The following is a 15,955-nucleotide window of genomic DNA, read 5'->3' on the forward strand; positions in this document are numbered from 1 at the left end:
CATCATGAAAATGCAAGCAATGAAATTACCAGTATACTTGGAGATATACTCTGAATAAGCAATGATATTTTCTGTGTGAGAAATGGTGGGACCGAATGAGCTGTGATAATAACAAATTGCAATATTGAGGGAACTGGAAAAACGGTAGCATTATCTATCTGGTCGGTTGTATGTCAGAGTAAGCATTGATACTGATACTCATTTGATCCTTTGCTTAAATTTGAAGGGAAATTGGAGGCCTTTTATCCAATACTTTCATCGAATATAATTTGACCTTTCTTTCGGATTCCGTTATGTCATTCATTAATTTGAGAATGGGAGTAGGCTTGAGGACAATAATGATTTTATTTGGAGAATAGCCCAGCTTTATGAAGTTTAGTTTAGTTTTAGTTGTTTTTTTGTATTTTGGTTTAGTTTAGTTTAGTTTAGTTTGTTTTTGAATTTACAGTTTTGTTTTTTTTTTCCCCATCATTTCTTTATCTTGTTTATATTACGGGTTTGGAAGGTCAGTTCGACTGGTGTTATCTGCAGTTTTTTTTTACTCACGTGTTAATTGCCAACAATGTAATCCCAATTCCCTTGTAATATTATGAACGTTATGTATTTGTCCGAAAAATTTAATAAAAACATTGAAAAAGAAAGAAAGAAATATTATCCCTATTACATTCCTTGAACAATGAAATAACACTTGCCATTCTCCAATCCTCCCGTACTACTACTGTGGCCAATGATGACGCATATATCATCTCCGAAATTCAGCAATATCTTCGCTCACTTTCTCTAATTACCTGGATTACACAGCTTCTAGCACCGTGAAAAGGTTTACATTCATGTATTTCCAGGTCCAGCTCTAATACTAAGGGTTTGCATCCCTCAACGCACCTCTCTTTCTTCGTTTTACACAATTTCATCAGTGTCTCACTTACTGGTGAATACCGAATCATAAAGGACTTTCACTGCCTCCTTGCACTTCAGACAGACGTTTATCTCTCCCGCTTTTTCTTTTGTGATCCTCCTAATTTTCACTTACCTTAATGAGTTTCTCCCATGCCTTTCCATGTTCCATTTTATTTTTTCTCAGTACATTGTTAAATCTCTCCTGGCTACTTTGCGACTTTCCATAGCCCTGCCTTGTCCTTTCTTCGAAAAGCTTCAGTATATTTATTTCATCCTGAAGAGTTTTTCCATATCTCTTATCAACCAGAATTAATTTACGGTGCCATTCCAAACCCGCCTCAATGAAACAAGCCACTGCTGAACCCCAGTCAAGTGCTCCATTATCAATCACCATATTTCTGTTGTGCATTTGAAGGAACAAATCGCTTCCCTAATTCATCTCCCACATTCCTGCCCAATAGCAGCAAATCAGTGCATTCCATATTATCTGCTGCTATCCCAGTGTATGTCGAATAGTTGTGCTCTATCGTTCTGAAATGCTGAGACGCGCAGAATTCACTTACTTGACCCATTTCACTTTCTACTATTGGCTCAAGATGAACTGTTCACTTGGCCGCCTGCCCGCTACCTGTGCCAAGTCTCCTTCATCAACACAACTGTGAAACTCTATCACATCTAAGCCTTTTAAGCAGAGGTATTGCCGATGAATATCAGTGAAATTTAAGTTGCCTGTTACAACAGCCGCGTTAATACTGTATAAGCACCCGTGAAAAATCTATCTCCCGATCTGTCATTGTGTGTTGTTGTTCCCTTCCTAGTTCTTTCTACTCACAGTCCCTCCTTTCCACAGCTGTGCTACGATTACACTCTCCCTGTATATTTCTTTCTTCTTCTTTATGAGTTGCTCCCTATCTCTTACCAACCAAGGGTTCTTTAGGGGCATCCGTTCCCATCCTCAATGAAACACGCCTACACAGAAACCCAATCTCGAGTTCCATTAACAATCTTCATATTTCTGTCGTGCATTTGAAGGTACAAAACCTGTCCCAAATTCGGTTACCAAGTTCCTGCCCAATAGCATCAATTAAATGCATTCCATACTGTCTGCACCTATCCCAGTTAACATGCAGTCCCACCATAGTCTCTTCCCTTTCCGCAGCTGTGATACCATAAATGGCCTCACTTTATTCTCCTTTACCCGACTATGAGCATTTTGAAACATCTGAACACCAAAAAGTCCGGAAGTCATTCCTCCCATGGTGATTGAATAGACTTTAGATCTTACAACCTTCACATACATGAGGAGTAAAAATCTTTAGATTAATTCTCCGTCTAAATGTGCAATGAGCAATCTTAGTAAGTTATAATAATTTATGTAAATAGAAACAGCAATGTAACATAGCAAAACAGTCAAATCAGCTTGATTTAATCAGTTTGTTTGGCTGGTGGATGAAGCTGTCCCGGTGCCTGTTGGTCCTGGTTTTAATGCTGTCCTAATGTTTCCTGGATGATTTGTAAATCTTTGCGATAGTTTGGGATTCATTCATTTCAGGACAAACAAGCACTTGATTGTTTGAATTTATGACATATTTGCCAAGTCTAATGATTTTTTAAACATGTTATTCAAAACTCTGCTGATTTGCAATTGGAGTGGACGTTATCTACACAGATGGCCATTTAACGTAAACACATACTTCATTCCATCCTTCAGCTCTTCTCTGAATTTCCTCTGTGTCAGTGTATAGATACAAGTATTGGTGCACACACTGAAGTTTTGTAACATGTACCCAAATTGCTGTAGTATATATACCGGGGAACTGAAATATCTGTCTTGGTAATAGTAATTTTCCGTTTGCCATTTCAGGGAATGAGCTACATAGGGCATCCAAAACAATATGAAATTAGCTGAAATTGCAAACAATAATATCATCGATTTTCTGCGGTTTTCCAACTCGGTATCTTTCTCTTTATCGCTGCTGTTCCGAAGCCCTCTGCGGATTCTATTTGCTGCAATTATATGTCTTACTGTAAACCCATTGAAAACAAGAATTAAGCCGATTGGTAGCAACGGTGTTAAAATGCTATCCAGTAATTCGTATCCTCTCCACACGGGTGAAGTAGCGTATTCATATGTGAAGGCGCAACGCCACGGTATGTTGTCAACAATGGCGTAAGGTTCAAGGGCAAAGTAAAATGGGACATTTTTCCCACACATCACTAAAAAAACGGTCACCATAACCACCGTTGCTGTTCTCTCAGTGCAGTATCGATCCCGCAGATTTCGACAACATATTGCGATGAAACGATCGAAGGTAAAACTGACCGTAAACCAAACAGAACTGTCCCTCGTCACAATATGAAATACAAGTGACGGAGCACATACAGGAGTGATGAGTAGGGATCTGGAATAAACATAGATATTGTTGGTCTGTTCCAGTAAAGTGACAACGATAACCACCATCAGATCCGCTGCAGCCATGCCAACCAGGTAACGGGTGATGCATTTGGAGAGTCCACATTTTCCCCGAGAGAGGATCACAATCGCCGTTAAATTCACTACAAAAAAATTGGAGAACAAAAAAATCAACAAAAAATATCGTTAGCTGCAAATGTCTGAATGCACAACACTTTTCCAATGCAATGCTGGATATATTATTTCTGGAAGTGAAAAGCAGAAATTCAATTTGTGCAGACTCTGCCCAGGCACACCGGCTAGACAATAATGGATAGAATTAACAGTGGGTTGGCGACTTTCCGACAGATTAGAGCCGGACATCTGATTTCCACAACTTACATATCGGTGAAGGTCGATCGCTCCATAAGCAACACCATTTCTATTATCTGAGAAGAAATAGCTGAAGGGGTTGCATGTAGTGACATAATGAGATCTAATACATAAGTTATAATTCAGTGGTTTATAGAAAAACAAAACCTGAGTGTCGATGTTGGACTGCCCGGTCAGTTAAAACAGCTTTCGATCTGGAAAGGCGACCACTGTTGGCTTAGAAAGCCGATCAAGGTGAAAGTAGGGAACTATAGAAATATCGGCACTGACATAATTGACAAAAGAGATAAAAATCATTACATAGAGAAGATATGGAAACAATCAGATGCTTGAATCCTGAATTGTGGAAACACATTTCAGACGAAGTTAGCTTCTGTGCTCAGTAAATATCCAAACACTGCAATTGAACGAAAGCAAGAGACGACGGAACCATACATAGTGTGACCAGCTCCAGTACTTTACCAGGAATACCGATCGCTACGATTGCAGGGTAGAAAACGCCCGTGATGCAGTAAATCGCTGGATATCCCATAATCCGTCAGAGGCAGCGTTCAGTTGTACCGAAAGTTCCGACGGCTCATATGAACTGGTGACAGGTTTTATAAAGATTTATGGAATTCATAGTAATTCCACTGAGGGAATAAGTGTGGCTATGACATCAGTCGCATTAGGAATAGCCAGCTAAACAAACACTTACATGAAAGTCACTCTGTCACCATGCCATGACTTCGTATCTCCACGGGAAGTTACAAGTTATCCCTATTTTATAAAAGATAATATGAACGTTGCAAACTACTCTGACGTCAGCTGCTGAAATGGGACATTTTCCGATCAGTGTTGCTTCTATCGTAGACAATCAACATGGACAATGAAATTCGAACATATTTATTGTGTCAGATTCAGCGGAGCACATTCTCCTCTGAGATTGAGGACGGGACATTAGCTCGGCAGGTGAATCGGCTACAATTTATTGAGAGGGAGGATAGGATCTTTTGTTCTGTCGCTTGTTCTGGTCATTTCGAGTCATGTGAATGAAGAAAGCTACAGTAACAATAAAACATGTTGTGCGTATGTTCTGAGCATATAAAAGAGATCGAGAGTAATATTGTAGGGACCTTTGATAATAAAACAAAGTTACGCGCCACACGACTTTAGCTGCGGCTTGTGGACAGATTGATGAAAGTTATTTTCTGGATTGGCAGAGTGGATGGTTGATTCTTTATCTCTGGCAAATGTAGTTCACTAATTGCTGTTAGGAACTTTGTTATTTATTATGTATTTTAATGATTTAGATGTCCGAGTAGAAAACTGAGTCAGAAGAATTGCGGACGACTCATAAGTTGGGAGCATTGTTCCAGACAGGAGTTCTATCCAAGCTGATAACTTGTATTGACTGCATGGTTATAGGTTGAAAAACGGCAGATGGAATGTAACACAGACTTGTATGGTATATTCTGCGTTGCGAGGAAAGATACCACAACCTGAGGCGCACTTATTGTATAGGTGGACTTTAGTGTGCAGTATTTCAAAAGGGAACCTGGCGACACAGATCGATAATTCCAGGAAAGCGGCGTCACGGGTAGATCGACTCGTAATGAGCTCTCATCACAATAGCCTTCCACAGCAGATCATGGAGTACCCGAGTTGGGACGTTATGGTGAAATGTACAACACGTTGATGAGGTCATAGATAGAATATCGTGGGCTGTACTTGCCGCTTACTTACAGTTTTGAAATATGAATAAGTTCAAAGAGTGCAGCGATAACTTGAAAGGCCGAATTCGGGAAATAAACAGTGCCCCATCCAGAGTCTATACTATAGACACCGTAGAGAGGGTGCGTGGATAAGAGAGACAGAGTGCAGAGACGTTTTACAAGGATGTTTCCAGAATTGGAGGGCTTAACTTGGAGAACGGATTGAGTGTAATTGGCGTTTTCTCCCTGTAGAGACAGAGGATGAAAGGTGACCTGATAGAGGTTTGTAAGATAATGAGAGGCATTGATCTTGTGGATAGTGAGAGGTTCTCCTTTTTCTCCGAAGGCCGAAGTGGCCAACACAAAGGGGTATTGTTTTAAGGTGTTTCGAACTAGTTACGGAGAGGATACCAGGAGTAAGTTTTTCACACAGAGTTTTGTGTCCCTGGAAAACACTGCCGGCGGAGGTCGTGAAAATGGATACAATGGGATATTTCAAGACACGTACATGGAGCTCAGAAAAATAGAGGTGTATGCGCTGAGGAAAGTCTATGGAGTTTCTAGAGTAGGTTAGATGGTCGGGTTAGTATTGTGGACCGAAGAGCCTGTAATGTGCTGTAGATTGCTATGTTCTATGTTCTATCCTTTGAGTGAACCTACAACTAATTGGCTTGGGAGAAATGTGATATAGGCAAGAGATGCATGGTCGAGAGTGTCTAGAGAGTGTGGAAGAAACTGCAAGCGTAAGTGGTATATGCGGAGTCAATTGTTTCATTACAGTAAACGTTGTGTAGAAACGTGGATGAGAGAAGGACGGTGGGTGCAGATAAATGCGGCAAGGCGGAAGATCACAGAGGGATGATCCAGATGGACGGAAGAGCCTCCTCCTCTGCAGCCATAATCTGTGACTTCATGATTATCTCTGTCCCATTTCCCTATTCAGTGTCTTCACATTTTCCTATCTGTTGCCAATCTAAGTATGTGCAGAACAGAGGGTGTGCTGAAGCTCACCTTTCAATCTAACTCCCTTCTGCTCTTGAAGTACAAGCCACTCCCTGCCTATTGTGAAGCTCGAACCAATAAGCTGCCCCCGGCCTATGGGAAAATAAAGTCTCACCATTCTGCATCCAGTGTGATACTCGTACCAATGTGTAACCTTTGGTTGCCTGTAGAATGTTTCACGTCTGTATATATCGTGGAACTTGTATCGATGTGCGGCCCACGGCTAACAGGTGGATGACTCGCCTCTCTTCAGTCATCGTAGAAATGGTATTGATGTGCTTTGTGCAGGACAGGTATCATCACGGCAGGCTGACTCACCACACTGTATCCTCATGGAACTCGTACTAATGCGTGGCTCTCGGCTTCATTTATAATAACTCAGCGCTGATAAAACGCATTTCCCTCTCACGCTTTGAATACGATGTGTGAGGCTAACTGCGCTAGTCTCTCCGTGTGATTCACGTTTTCTTGTAAATTGCTTTCTACCAGTAACTCGGAAACAGTTGCATTTGTTGAGATAACGATTGATTTCATTTCCTACTCCGCGATAAAATTGTCAACTGCACCATTAATCAATACATCCGGTTCATTGATCAATATATCCATGCTCGCACCAGATTTGTTGACTTCTGCGACATTTGCGTTGTTAACAAAGCATCATTTATTTTCCGTCTCGAATTGCTAATCCAATGACAACGACTTTTATGATTGCAGCCTTTCGAGTAGCGAATAGGAAGAGGTGGACACGAACCGGAATGGACCGGGATATATTTTTCGGCAAAGCAGGTTTATGACTCGCACGAGGACGCTGAGATGACGAGTTTCCCTGCAACTGACGTCGTTAGTCCAGACTGTGGAGGTGCTGCCGAGCCGAGCTCTGAACATGGTGCAAGCTGCAGAATGAAATGTGATAAAGCAGGGTAATTCGCTGGATGACATCAACACTCCTATTGACTTTCTGAAGATTTAAGTGTGGAGTATTCCATTATAATCTTGTTCCGTGTCACCTGAGGATAAAAGGTAGGATATTTTACGAGGAGAGTCATAGAGCAAGTTTCCAACGTGAAGCTGTCTATTCTGTTGCAAGGCGGTTTGAAACTCATTTTGCCAATCTACCTGGGATATTCTGGGCTCCGTTCTTATAGATCGGCTGCAAATCCATCTGGATAGGAACACCGGAGAATATTCACACGTTCATTCGCTAATGCAAAAAGCATGAACTTTAGATGGTGAATGCGAAGATATACTGTTCTACTGTGCGGTATCGGAATCTATATTGGGTCTCACCATGTGGAATGAGGGAGAATATGTAGGTAGGGCGCTTTTAACGCATGCAGTGATAAGTGCCAGGAAGGAGAGTAGTGGTGGCGGGGGGAATAGTGGATAAGGGAGTGACGTGATAACTGCAGAAACCGCAGAATGGGCTGGCGGCGGTGCAGGAAATTGTATTGTCGTAAGATCCGGTTGCAGACAGAGGCAGTTACGGAGGAACAAAGCTGCAGGTGTGTTAGGTAACTGTATGAAGATTTATTTTCCCCAGCAATGACGCTGCAAGAAGGTGTAAGGTAAGGGATAAGGTATAAGATACTGAGACAAAGATATTGAGAGACATTCACCTGTTTATGGGTGGCGATGTCGTTCAGTCAATAGAAGGTCAGGCAGATTCTGTGCAAAATCAAACAATGAACCCTGCAAAATAACGATGATTACTATCTGAATTAAATGCGAATGCTGGAAACTGCCCCAAATTTCAAGCGTGTGAGAATGCTTTTTCAGCATATTCTGTGGGAGATTTCTAAGGACACGGCTGAACGGTCTATTTACATGCTATAAAGTGCTCTTCTGCGAACTCTGCAACAAAATTCCAGACAGTGACTCTCCGGTGATCACAATTATTGTCAATGTCATTCTAAAAATGTTGTTGTTTTTTTTTCACTGGTGAAATTAATATGGTAAACATTTATTATACTAAATATCTTCAAGTACCACCGGCATTGAATTACTAACGGCTCATTGAAGCGCCGGTATCCCACCTCCAGGAACACATATACATGTTCTTCATTTTACCCGCTTAAAACCCTCCCTGTCGTTAACAGAAAGCGATTGTTCTCTGCCAAAGCTCAGATTTGATACATATTTAGTGGACGTTTTTCATGCCATAAAAGTGAATAATTATTAATTTTCTCTAATTAACAGCTCCAGTTTCGTGCCAAAACATAACATCCGAGGCGCTTCCTTTTAAGAAGTTAATAACAGTAACCTTTTTGCACATCTGACGGCGGGGTTGTCAAATTCTATCCAGGGGCAGCTCCTCCACTTTTAGTTCCTTCCTGACGCCCAGCTCTTACCGGTGGCTCCAAGTATCTGCTTGCATTCGAGAGCGGCAATCCCTGGTATGGCGCTTCGACAGGCGGGCGAAACCAGGTGAAGATAACCGTGAAGCTTGAACCCTCGATCTGCTTACCCCAGCAGGTGAATCCAGTTGTCGGACTCGGCTGCTGAGATCAACTACAAGATCCAACACCGAAGAAGGCGGCGTAGCAACAGACAGTGGAGAGCGAAGGACAAGACAAGGCACAAAAGGCGTCTTGGTTGTCACTACTGCCGAAGAAATCTCCAATCTTGACGTTATTTCCTGCCACTGGAGCAAGGCTTTTGAGATAGAGAGAGTAGAACTGCCACGGTGGAACGGCGTTTTCACAATGAAATTCGTCCTTCACAAGTTAGGTAATGGTCGGAAACACCGATAAGCATAAGTTAAGAGGAATTATAAGTAACACAACGAAACAAATCAGACAGGACATGACCCATTGATATTATTCCAGGATATTACCTAGCAAAATTTTCATAATCATTTCTAGGATACATTTGTTTGCTAGATATTATTCTGCATACTCTATAGAAATTGTTACAATGGCTATTTCAAACAAAGAAGCATTCAGTTTATCGCAAATGGGCGCATATTAATAGACAAATCGGTGGATAGATAGATAAATAGATAGATAGATAGATAGATAGATAGATAGATAGATAGATAGATAGATAGATAGATAGATAGATAGATCGATCGATCGATAGATAGATAGATAGATAGATAGATAGATAGATAGATAGATAGATAGATAGATCGATCGATCGATAGATAGATAGATAGATAGATAGATAGATAGATAGATAGATAGATAGATAGATAGATAGATAGATAGATAGATAGATAGATAGATAGATAGATAGATAGATAGATAGATAGATAGATAGATAGATAGATAGATAGATAGATAGATAGATAGATAGATAGATAGATAAGGATTGTATTTACGAGACGAAAAATCTGATTCCCTTTATAGTCTACCGGGAGACAACTGGGGTTATTTCCTTTCTACTAAGGGATCCAAGACTGCAATGAACAGGACTGTCTCAGGTTACAGGAACATCGCAGCCCACGCGGAGATATCAGTGCTTATTATGACATGCCCTCGACCATATAGACAATACCTCTGTTTGTCCAAATCCCACAATTCTGCAATGTTATTACCCCATCTCATTCGGTCCCACGAACTCTCACACAGATAGTATCACTGCTTAATTAAAAGCATCTCCAAGTACACATTGCTTGTCCGACCTCATGACGGACAAAGCAAAAACAAGTTGCATGGCCATCAAACCATATCACTATCTCTATTTATATTTAAAAAATGTTGTTTAGAAGACTCACACTATTAGAGATGATGCCCTGCAATAAATGATCAGACTGTCGCTGGATATCAGAACATATTGCTAATATAATTATTTGCCAATGCCCGCTCCTTTGTAGCAATTAAAAACACAAATTAAAATCTGCAGAATCAATAACTCAAATGTGTAATCAATTAATAGCATTTAGAGGATCTGTACAGCAGGAGATGGCTATGCGATGTGAACAGAAGAAATAAACCACATGTGTAATCATTAACGATATTTACAGTACCTGCACAACAGGTCATGGCTACGTGATGTGGAAAGAATCATCGTGCAACTTATCGTTCAGAGGAGAGAGTTGTACGGTCAATGTACGAACTAATATTCGAAACATCAGTGGACATAAAGACATTCAACCTCGGCTTTTGTTTTTACTTCCGTACCCATATCAGGTGTGACACAGCAGATAAGAAGAAATATTCACTTTTTTTCCTATCATCACATTGGGCGAATATTTTTATTTCCGGGAAACAGCAGATAGTTATTTTCGAATATCTAAAATAAATTCAGCGTTACTTATTTGCAAGATCAGGTATACGCTTATATTTAGTGGGATTGTGGATAAAGACCAGCAATGACAAAAATAGATTGCAACTTGTGTTCAATAGGTTCAGATAATGGAATCCATCAGGGAACAGAAGAAAGCCGAGATTTCTTCACCTTTACACAACCGATATGATTTCTTCTAATGTCTCCTACCAGCAATAAATGGTGAATATAATTGTTAAAATAGCCTGTATACGTGTAAATATGCATTAGATATTCTTAACATTAAAAAAATAAATCTGTTTGCTGCGAATAAATGAGTAAGCTTTCTGTTGATCCAAGTAAATTCTGCAGAACAACAAGATAGAATTATTGCACATCACTAGTCAGATTAATTACAGTCAAGGTGAGATGTAGTTAACCCGTTATAGTTTGGCACTAGGAGAAATACAAGATACACTCAGTCATATATTTGTTTACAATAAAATTCAGATGCTTTTTTTAAAGATTTTGAAATAATTTTTAAATATTGCTCGAATGAGAAAAGGCATTTCAAGGAATAGAATGAAGTGGTCTCTGCAGGATGAGCAGTAACCTGAAACACAAGCGGATGAATATGAACAATCTCTAGAAGGTGAGAGATGAAAACAGGTAGAGGAGGTACCCTTCTTGTTCAGCTCATTGCCTTTTCCTCCTGTTATTTCCCAGCTTCCGACACTTATTTTCATTTCCATGACAAAGCAGAATTTGGTACATTTACAACGAAGTCCTCACACAAACATTGTATTGATCCATTCGTTCAAATTTAAATCTGGACTCGAATGCAGATCCATGGAAACAGATTCAGAGGTTGTATCCCAGTTTGGCAAAATAATTGGCAGGGAAACTAGTGTACCAGTGGCTGACAAGGGAAATTATTGACAGTATCAAGTCCAAAGAAGAAATATATAAATTAGCAAAACAGAGCGTCATACCTGAGGACTGGGAGAAATTCAGAGACCAGCAGAGGAGGACAGAGAGCTTAATTAGGAAAGGGAAAAAAGGTTACGAGAGAAAGCTGGGAGGGAACATAAAAACTGACAGTAAAAGCTTTTATAGATACGTGAAAAGAAAAAGATTGGTCAATACAAATGTAGGTCCTTTACAGTCAGAAACAGGTGAATTGATGATGGGGAACAAAGACATGGCAGACCAATTGAATAACTACTTTGGTTCTGTCTTGACTAAGAAGGACATAAGTAATTTTCCAGAAATAGTAAGGGACTGGGGGTCTAGTGAGATGGAGGACCTGAGTGAAATACATGTTAGTAGGGAAGTGGTGTTAGGTATATTGAAGGGATTAAAGCCAGATAAATCCCCAGGGCCAGATGGTCTGCATCCCGGAGTGCTTAAGGAAGTAGCCCAAGAAACAGTGGATGCATTAGTGATAATTTTTAAAAACTCCTTCAAATTCTGGATTAGTTCCTGAGGATTGGAGGGTGGCTAATGTAACCCCAGTTTTTAAAAACAGAGAGAGTGAAACCGGGGAATTAAAGACCGGTTAGTCTGACATCGGTGGTGGAGAAAATGCTGGAGTCGGTTATCAAAGATGTGATAACAGCACATTTGGAAAGAGGTGAAATCATCGGAGAAAGTCAGCATGGATTTGTGAAAGGAAAATCATGTCTGACGAATTTTATAGAATTTATTTAAGATGTAACTAGCACAGTGGATAGGGGAGAGCCAGTGGATGTGGTATATTTAGAATTACAAAAGGCTTTTGACAAGGTCCCACACAGGAGATTAGTGTGCAAACTTACAGCACACGGTACTGGGGATATGTGGATGGAAAATTGGTTGGCAGACAGGAAGCAAAGAGTGGGAGTAAACGGGACCTTTTCAGAACGGTAGGCAGTGACTAGTGAGGTACCGCAAGGCTCAGTGCTGGGACCCCAGTTGTTTACAAGACATATTAATGAGTTAGACGAGGGAATTAAATGCAGCATCTCTAAGTTTGCGGATGAGATGAAGCTGGCCGGCGGTGTTAGCTGTGAGGAGGATGCTAAGAGGATGCAGGGTGACTTGGATAGGTTAGGTGAGAAGGCAAATTCGTGGCAGATGCAATTTAATATGGATAAATATGAGGTTATCCACTTTGGTTGCAAGAACAGGAAAATAGCAGATTATTATCTGAACGGTGACCGATTAGGAAAAGGGGAGGTGCAACGAGACCTGGGTATCATTGTACACCAGTCATTAAAGGTGGGCATGCAGGTACAGCAGGCGTTGAAAAAGGCAAATGGTATGTTGGCATTCATAGCAAAAGGATTTCAGTACAGTAGCAGGGAGGTTCTACTGCAGTTGTACAAGGCGTTGGTGACACCGCACCTAGAATATTGTTATCAGTTTTGGTCCCCTAATCTGAGGAAAGACATTCTTGCCAGAGAGAGATTACAGAGAAGGTTCACCAGATTGATTCCTATGATGGCAGGGCTTTCATATGAAGAAAGACTGGATCGACCAAGTTTATACTCACCGGAATTTAGAAGATTGAAGGGGGTTTTCTACCTGCACGGGTGCATGCCTGTTTGGCGTTTCTATCATTACAACTTGTCCAAGGGCACTGGAAGCACTGGAACACATGAAATCAGTACTACCGTCACCATTTCTGAAGGCTCGGAGGATTTGTCACGGGTGGTGATTTATTATCCTATTAATATTGCATGAACTGATAAATTTATGCTTGGCTTCGCTTATGAAATGGAGTCAAACTTGTCAACGGAACGCAAAGTCTAGAATTCAAAGAAAATGTATTATCCAAGTACATAAGTGCTACAATATACAATCGTCAGTTTTGTTTTCGCGTTTGCAGACAGAGTAAGGCTGTGAAGCATATACAATCATTGAAAGACCCGACCAAACATGTTAGATACAACCAAATTGCAAACGACAATAAATCGGGCAGTACTAAACAGTAGTGACAATCATCATCATCAACATCATCACCTTCATCACTTCCAATATCATCATCATTATGAGCATCATCACCATTAAGTAATAAACAATAAATATGGAGAACATGCGATGTAGAGTCCCTGAAAGTGAGTCCAGATGTTGTGGGAGCAGTTCGATGACGGGGAGAGAGAAGCTGAGTGATTAACTACTCGTGAACCCGGTGGTGTGGGTCTTTAGGCCCCTGTACCGTATTCCTGATGGCAAAAGCGATATGAGATCACGGTCTGGGTGGCAGCCTCCTTTTGTTTCTAAAAGCCCGTTACCTGCTATGCCCAGAACATACCTTGCGAAATGATAAAACCGAGGACTTTGAATTTGCTGACCCTTTCATTTTCTGATTGAATGATTAGCACCTGTTTATCGACCTACGGTTTTATCTTCCTAATTTAAAAAAAACGTTCCCAAATGAATGGGAGAAAACGAAAACCATATTCAGTTGTAAGTAATAACTGGACCGGAGATTTTGTTTGATAAGGAAAACTATTGGGCTTAAGGTAGTCATCTATTTAGGCATTAATAGTGTTGTGTAGTGTGGTGCACAGTCTGCCAAATTGTTGGTTATTATCAAAACTACCGTAATCTAAAAAGTGGATTAGCAATTTGACGTCTACCGTCATTGCACCGTGGAACAATAAATTGGATCACTTCGTGCTAAAACTGCGGGGATTAATTTTACCTGCAGGGATGCTTTCCTTATTCAAAGCTCATTCCCTGTAAGTAATCTCATTGAGTCAAAGGCATCAATGCGGAAATTGACGCGCGAGTGCAATTATCGTATTTGTTCCATTTATTTCTAGTGTTTTATAATTCGAGGTGCGAATTCTATCTGTTTAAATTCCTGGGTTAATTGAATGCTGACAAAAATAGTAAAGCCTTTGGAATATGTATTTGCAACGCCAAACAGTTTCTGACGGGATATCATTTCGGTCATTTACACAGCAAGCCATTTATTGTAAATAAGTATTTCATCCCATTTTTCAGCTCCCCTCTGAATTTCTTCTGCGTCAGGCCATAGATGCACGTGTTGGTACAGGTACTGAGAGAAGTTAACATAGGGGCACATTGTTGAAAGATGAAAATTGGAGTATTCATGTCTTTGTCCGTGAAGGAATAATTCACCGCTTGACAGTTCATAGATTGTATGATATAGGGCATCCACAGTAAAATGAAATTGTTGATAGACCGAACAATAAGATTATTGATTTTCTCCGATTCTCCACTTCTGGATCTTTCTGATTTTTTAGCGTTACCCCGGAGTCCCTTGCGGATTCTATATGCTGCTAGAATGTGTCTCGCTGTTAAGCCGTTGCATAGAAGAATTAAAGAAATTGGTAGTATGGGTGTCTTGATGCTGTCAAACAACTCGTAAGCCTTCTAAATTGATGAATTGAAATATCCTGGAACGAAGACGCAACGCCAAGGTACATTGTTAATGATTGCATATGGCTCGACTATAAAGTAAAACGGGATGCATCTTCCTAAACCCACAACGCCCACTATTGCTATAACTACTGTCGCCACCCTCTCCGTACAGTGTCGCTTCCGGAGATTCTGACAGCAAATCGCGATATAGCGATCAAATGTGAAGGCAACTGTTAGCCAAACGGAGCAGTCCAAGCTGGCAACTTTAAGGACGAGCGTCAGTGCGCAAACCGGAGTAAGGTGCAAGAATCTAGCGTATAAGTAGAGATTATTTATATCCTCGACAATAAATGCAATGATAACCACAATGAAATCTGCTGCGGCCATTCCCACCAGGTAACGAGTGATACAGTTGGAGAGTCCACATTTTCCACAGGACAGGATCACAATCGTCGTTAAATTAACTGCAATATAATTAGAAAACATAGGGTTACATTCATAGGAGTACAAAGGGATAATTTCCCCCGATTGACAAAATAGTTCGTCGATCACTTTAGTTTGGTTAATTTTTCAAGGAGCTAAACCCTTGAGCTTAATTCGAAATTAAAGAAGAAACGCTCATCCTGTTTTACAGCGAGAATGGACAGGGATATGGGCAAGGGATTTGGACCTTGGCTGATAATGCGAAACAAGTGGTGTCGTGGGAATACATAGCTTTGTGTGGTGGATTTCGTCCTCATAACAAGTTGCTTTGTTCTAAAACCTGTACCAAAATTGGTGGAGTTCCAGAAAGCAGATCTAGCCACTTACCTAATGGTGAGTGTGTGCTTATGGAGAGAGGAAACAAAAACTCTTCCAATATTACAGGTAGACGAGCTGCCGGGAACGGGGTGCTCCGGTACAGTCGGAAGTGCGATATATCGGAGAGAAGAGATTTGATATTTTTCCTGAAGGCTGCAGAATCCCTGCTGTGGAGGAGGTGCTCTGCGTCAAACTT

This window comes from Hypanus sabinus, unplaced genomic scaffold (genome assembly GCF_030144855.1).
Source record: "Hypanus sabinus isolate sHypSab1 unplaced genomic scaffold, sHypSab1.hap1 scaffold_160, whole genome shotgun sequence".
NCBI lineage: Eukaryota > Metazoa > Chordata > Chondrichthyes > Myliobatiformes > Dasyatidae > Hypanus > Hypanus sabinus.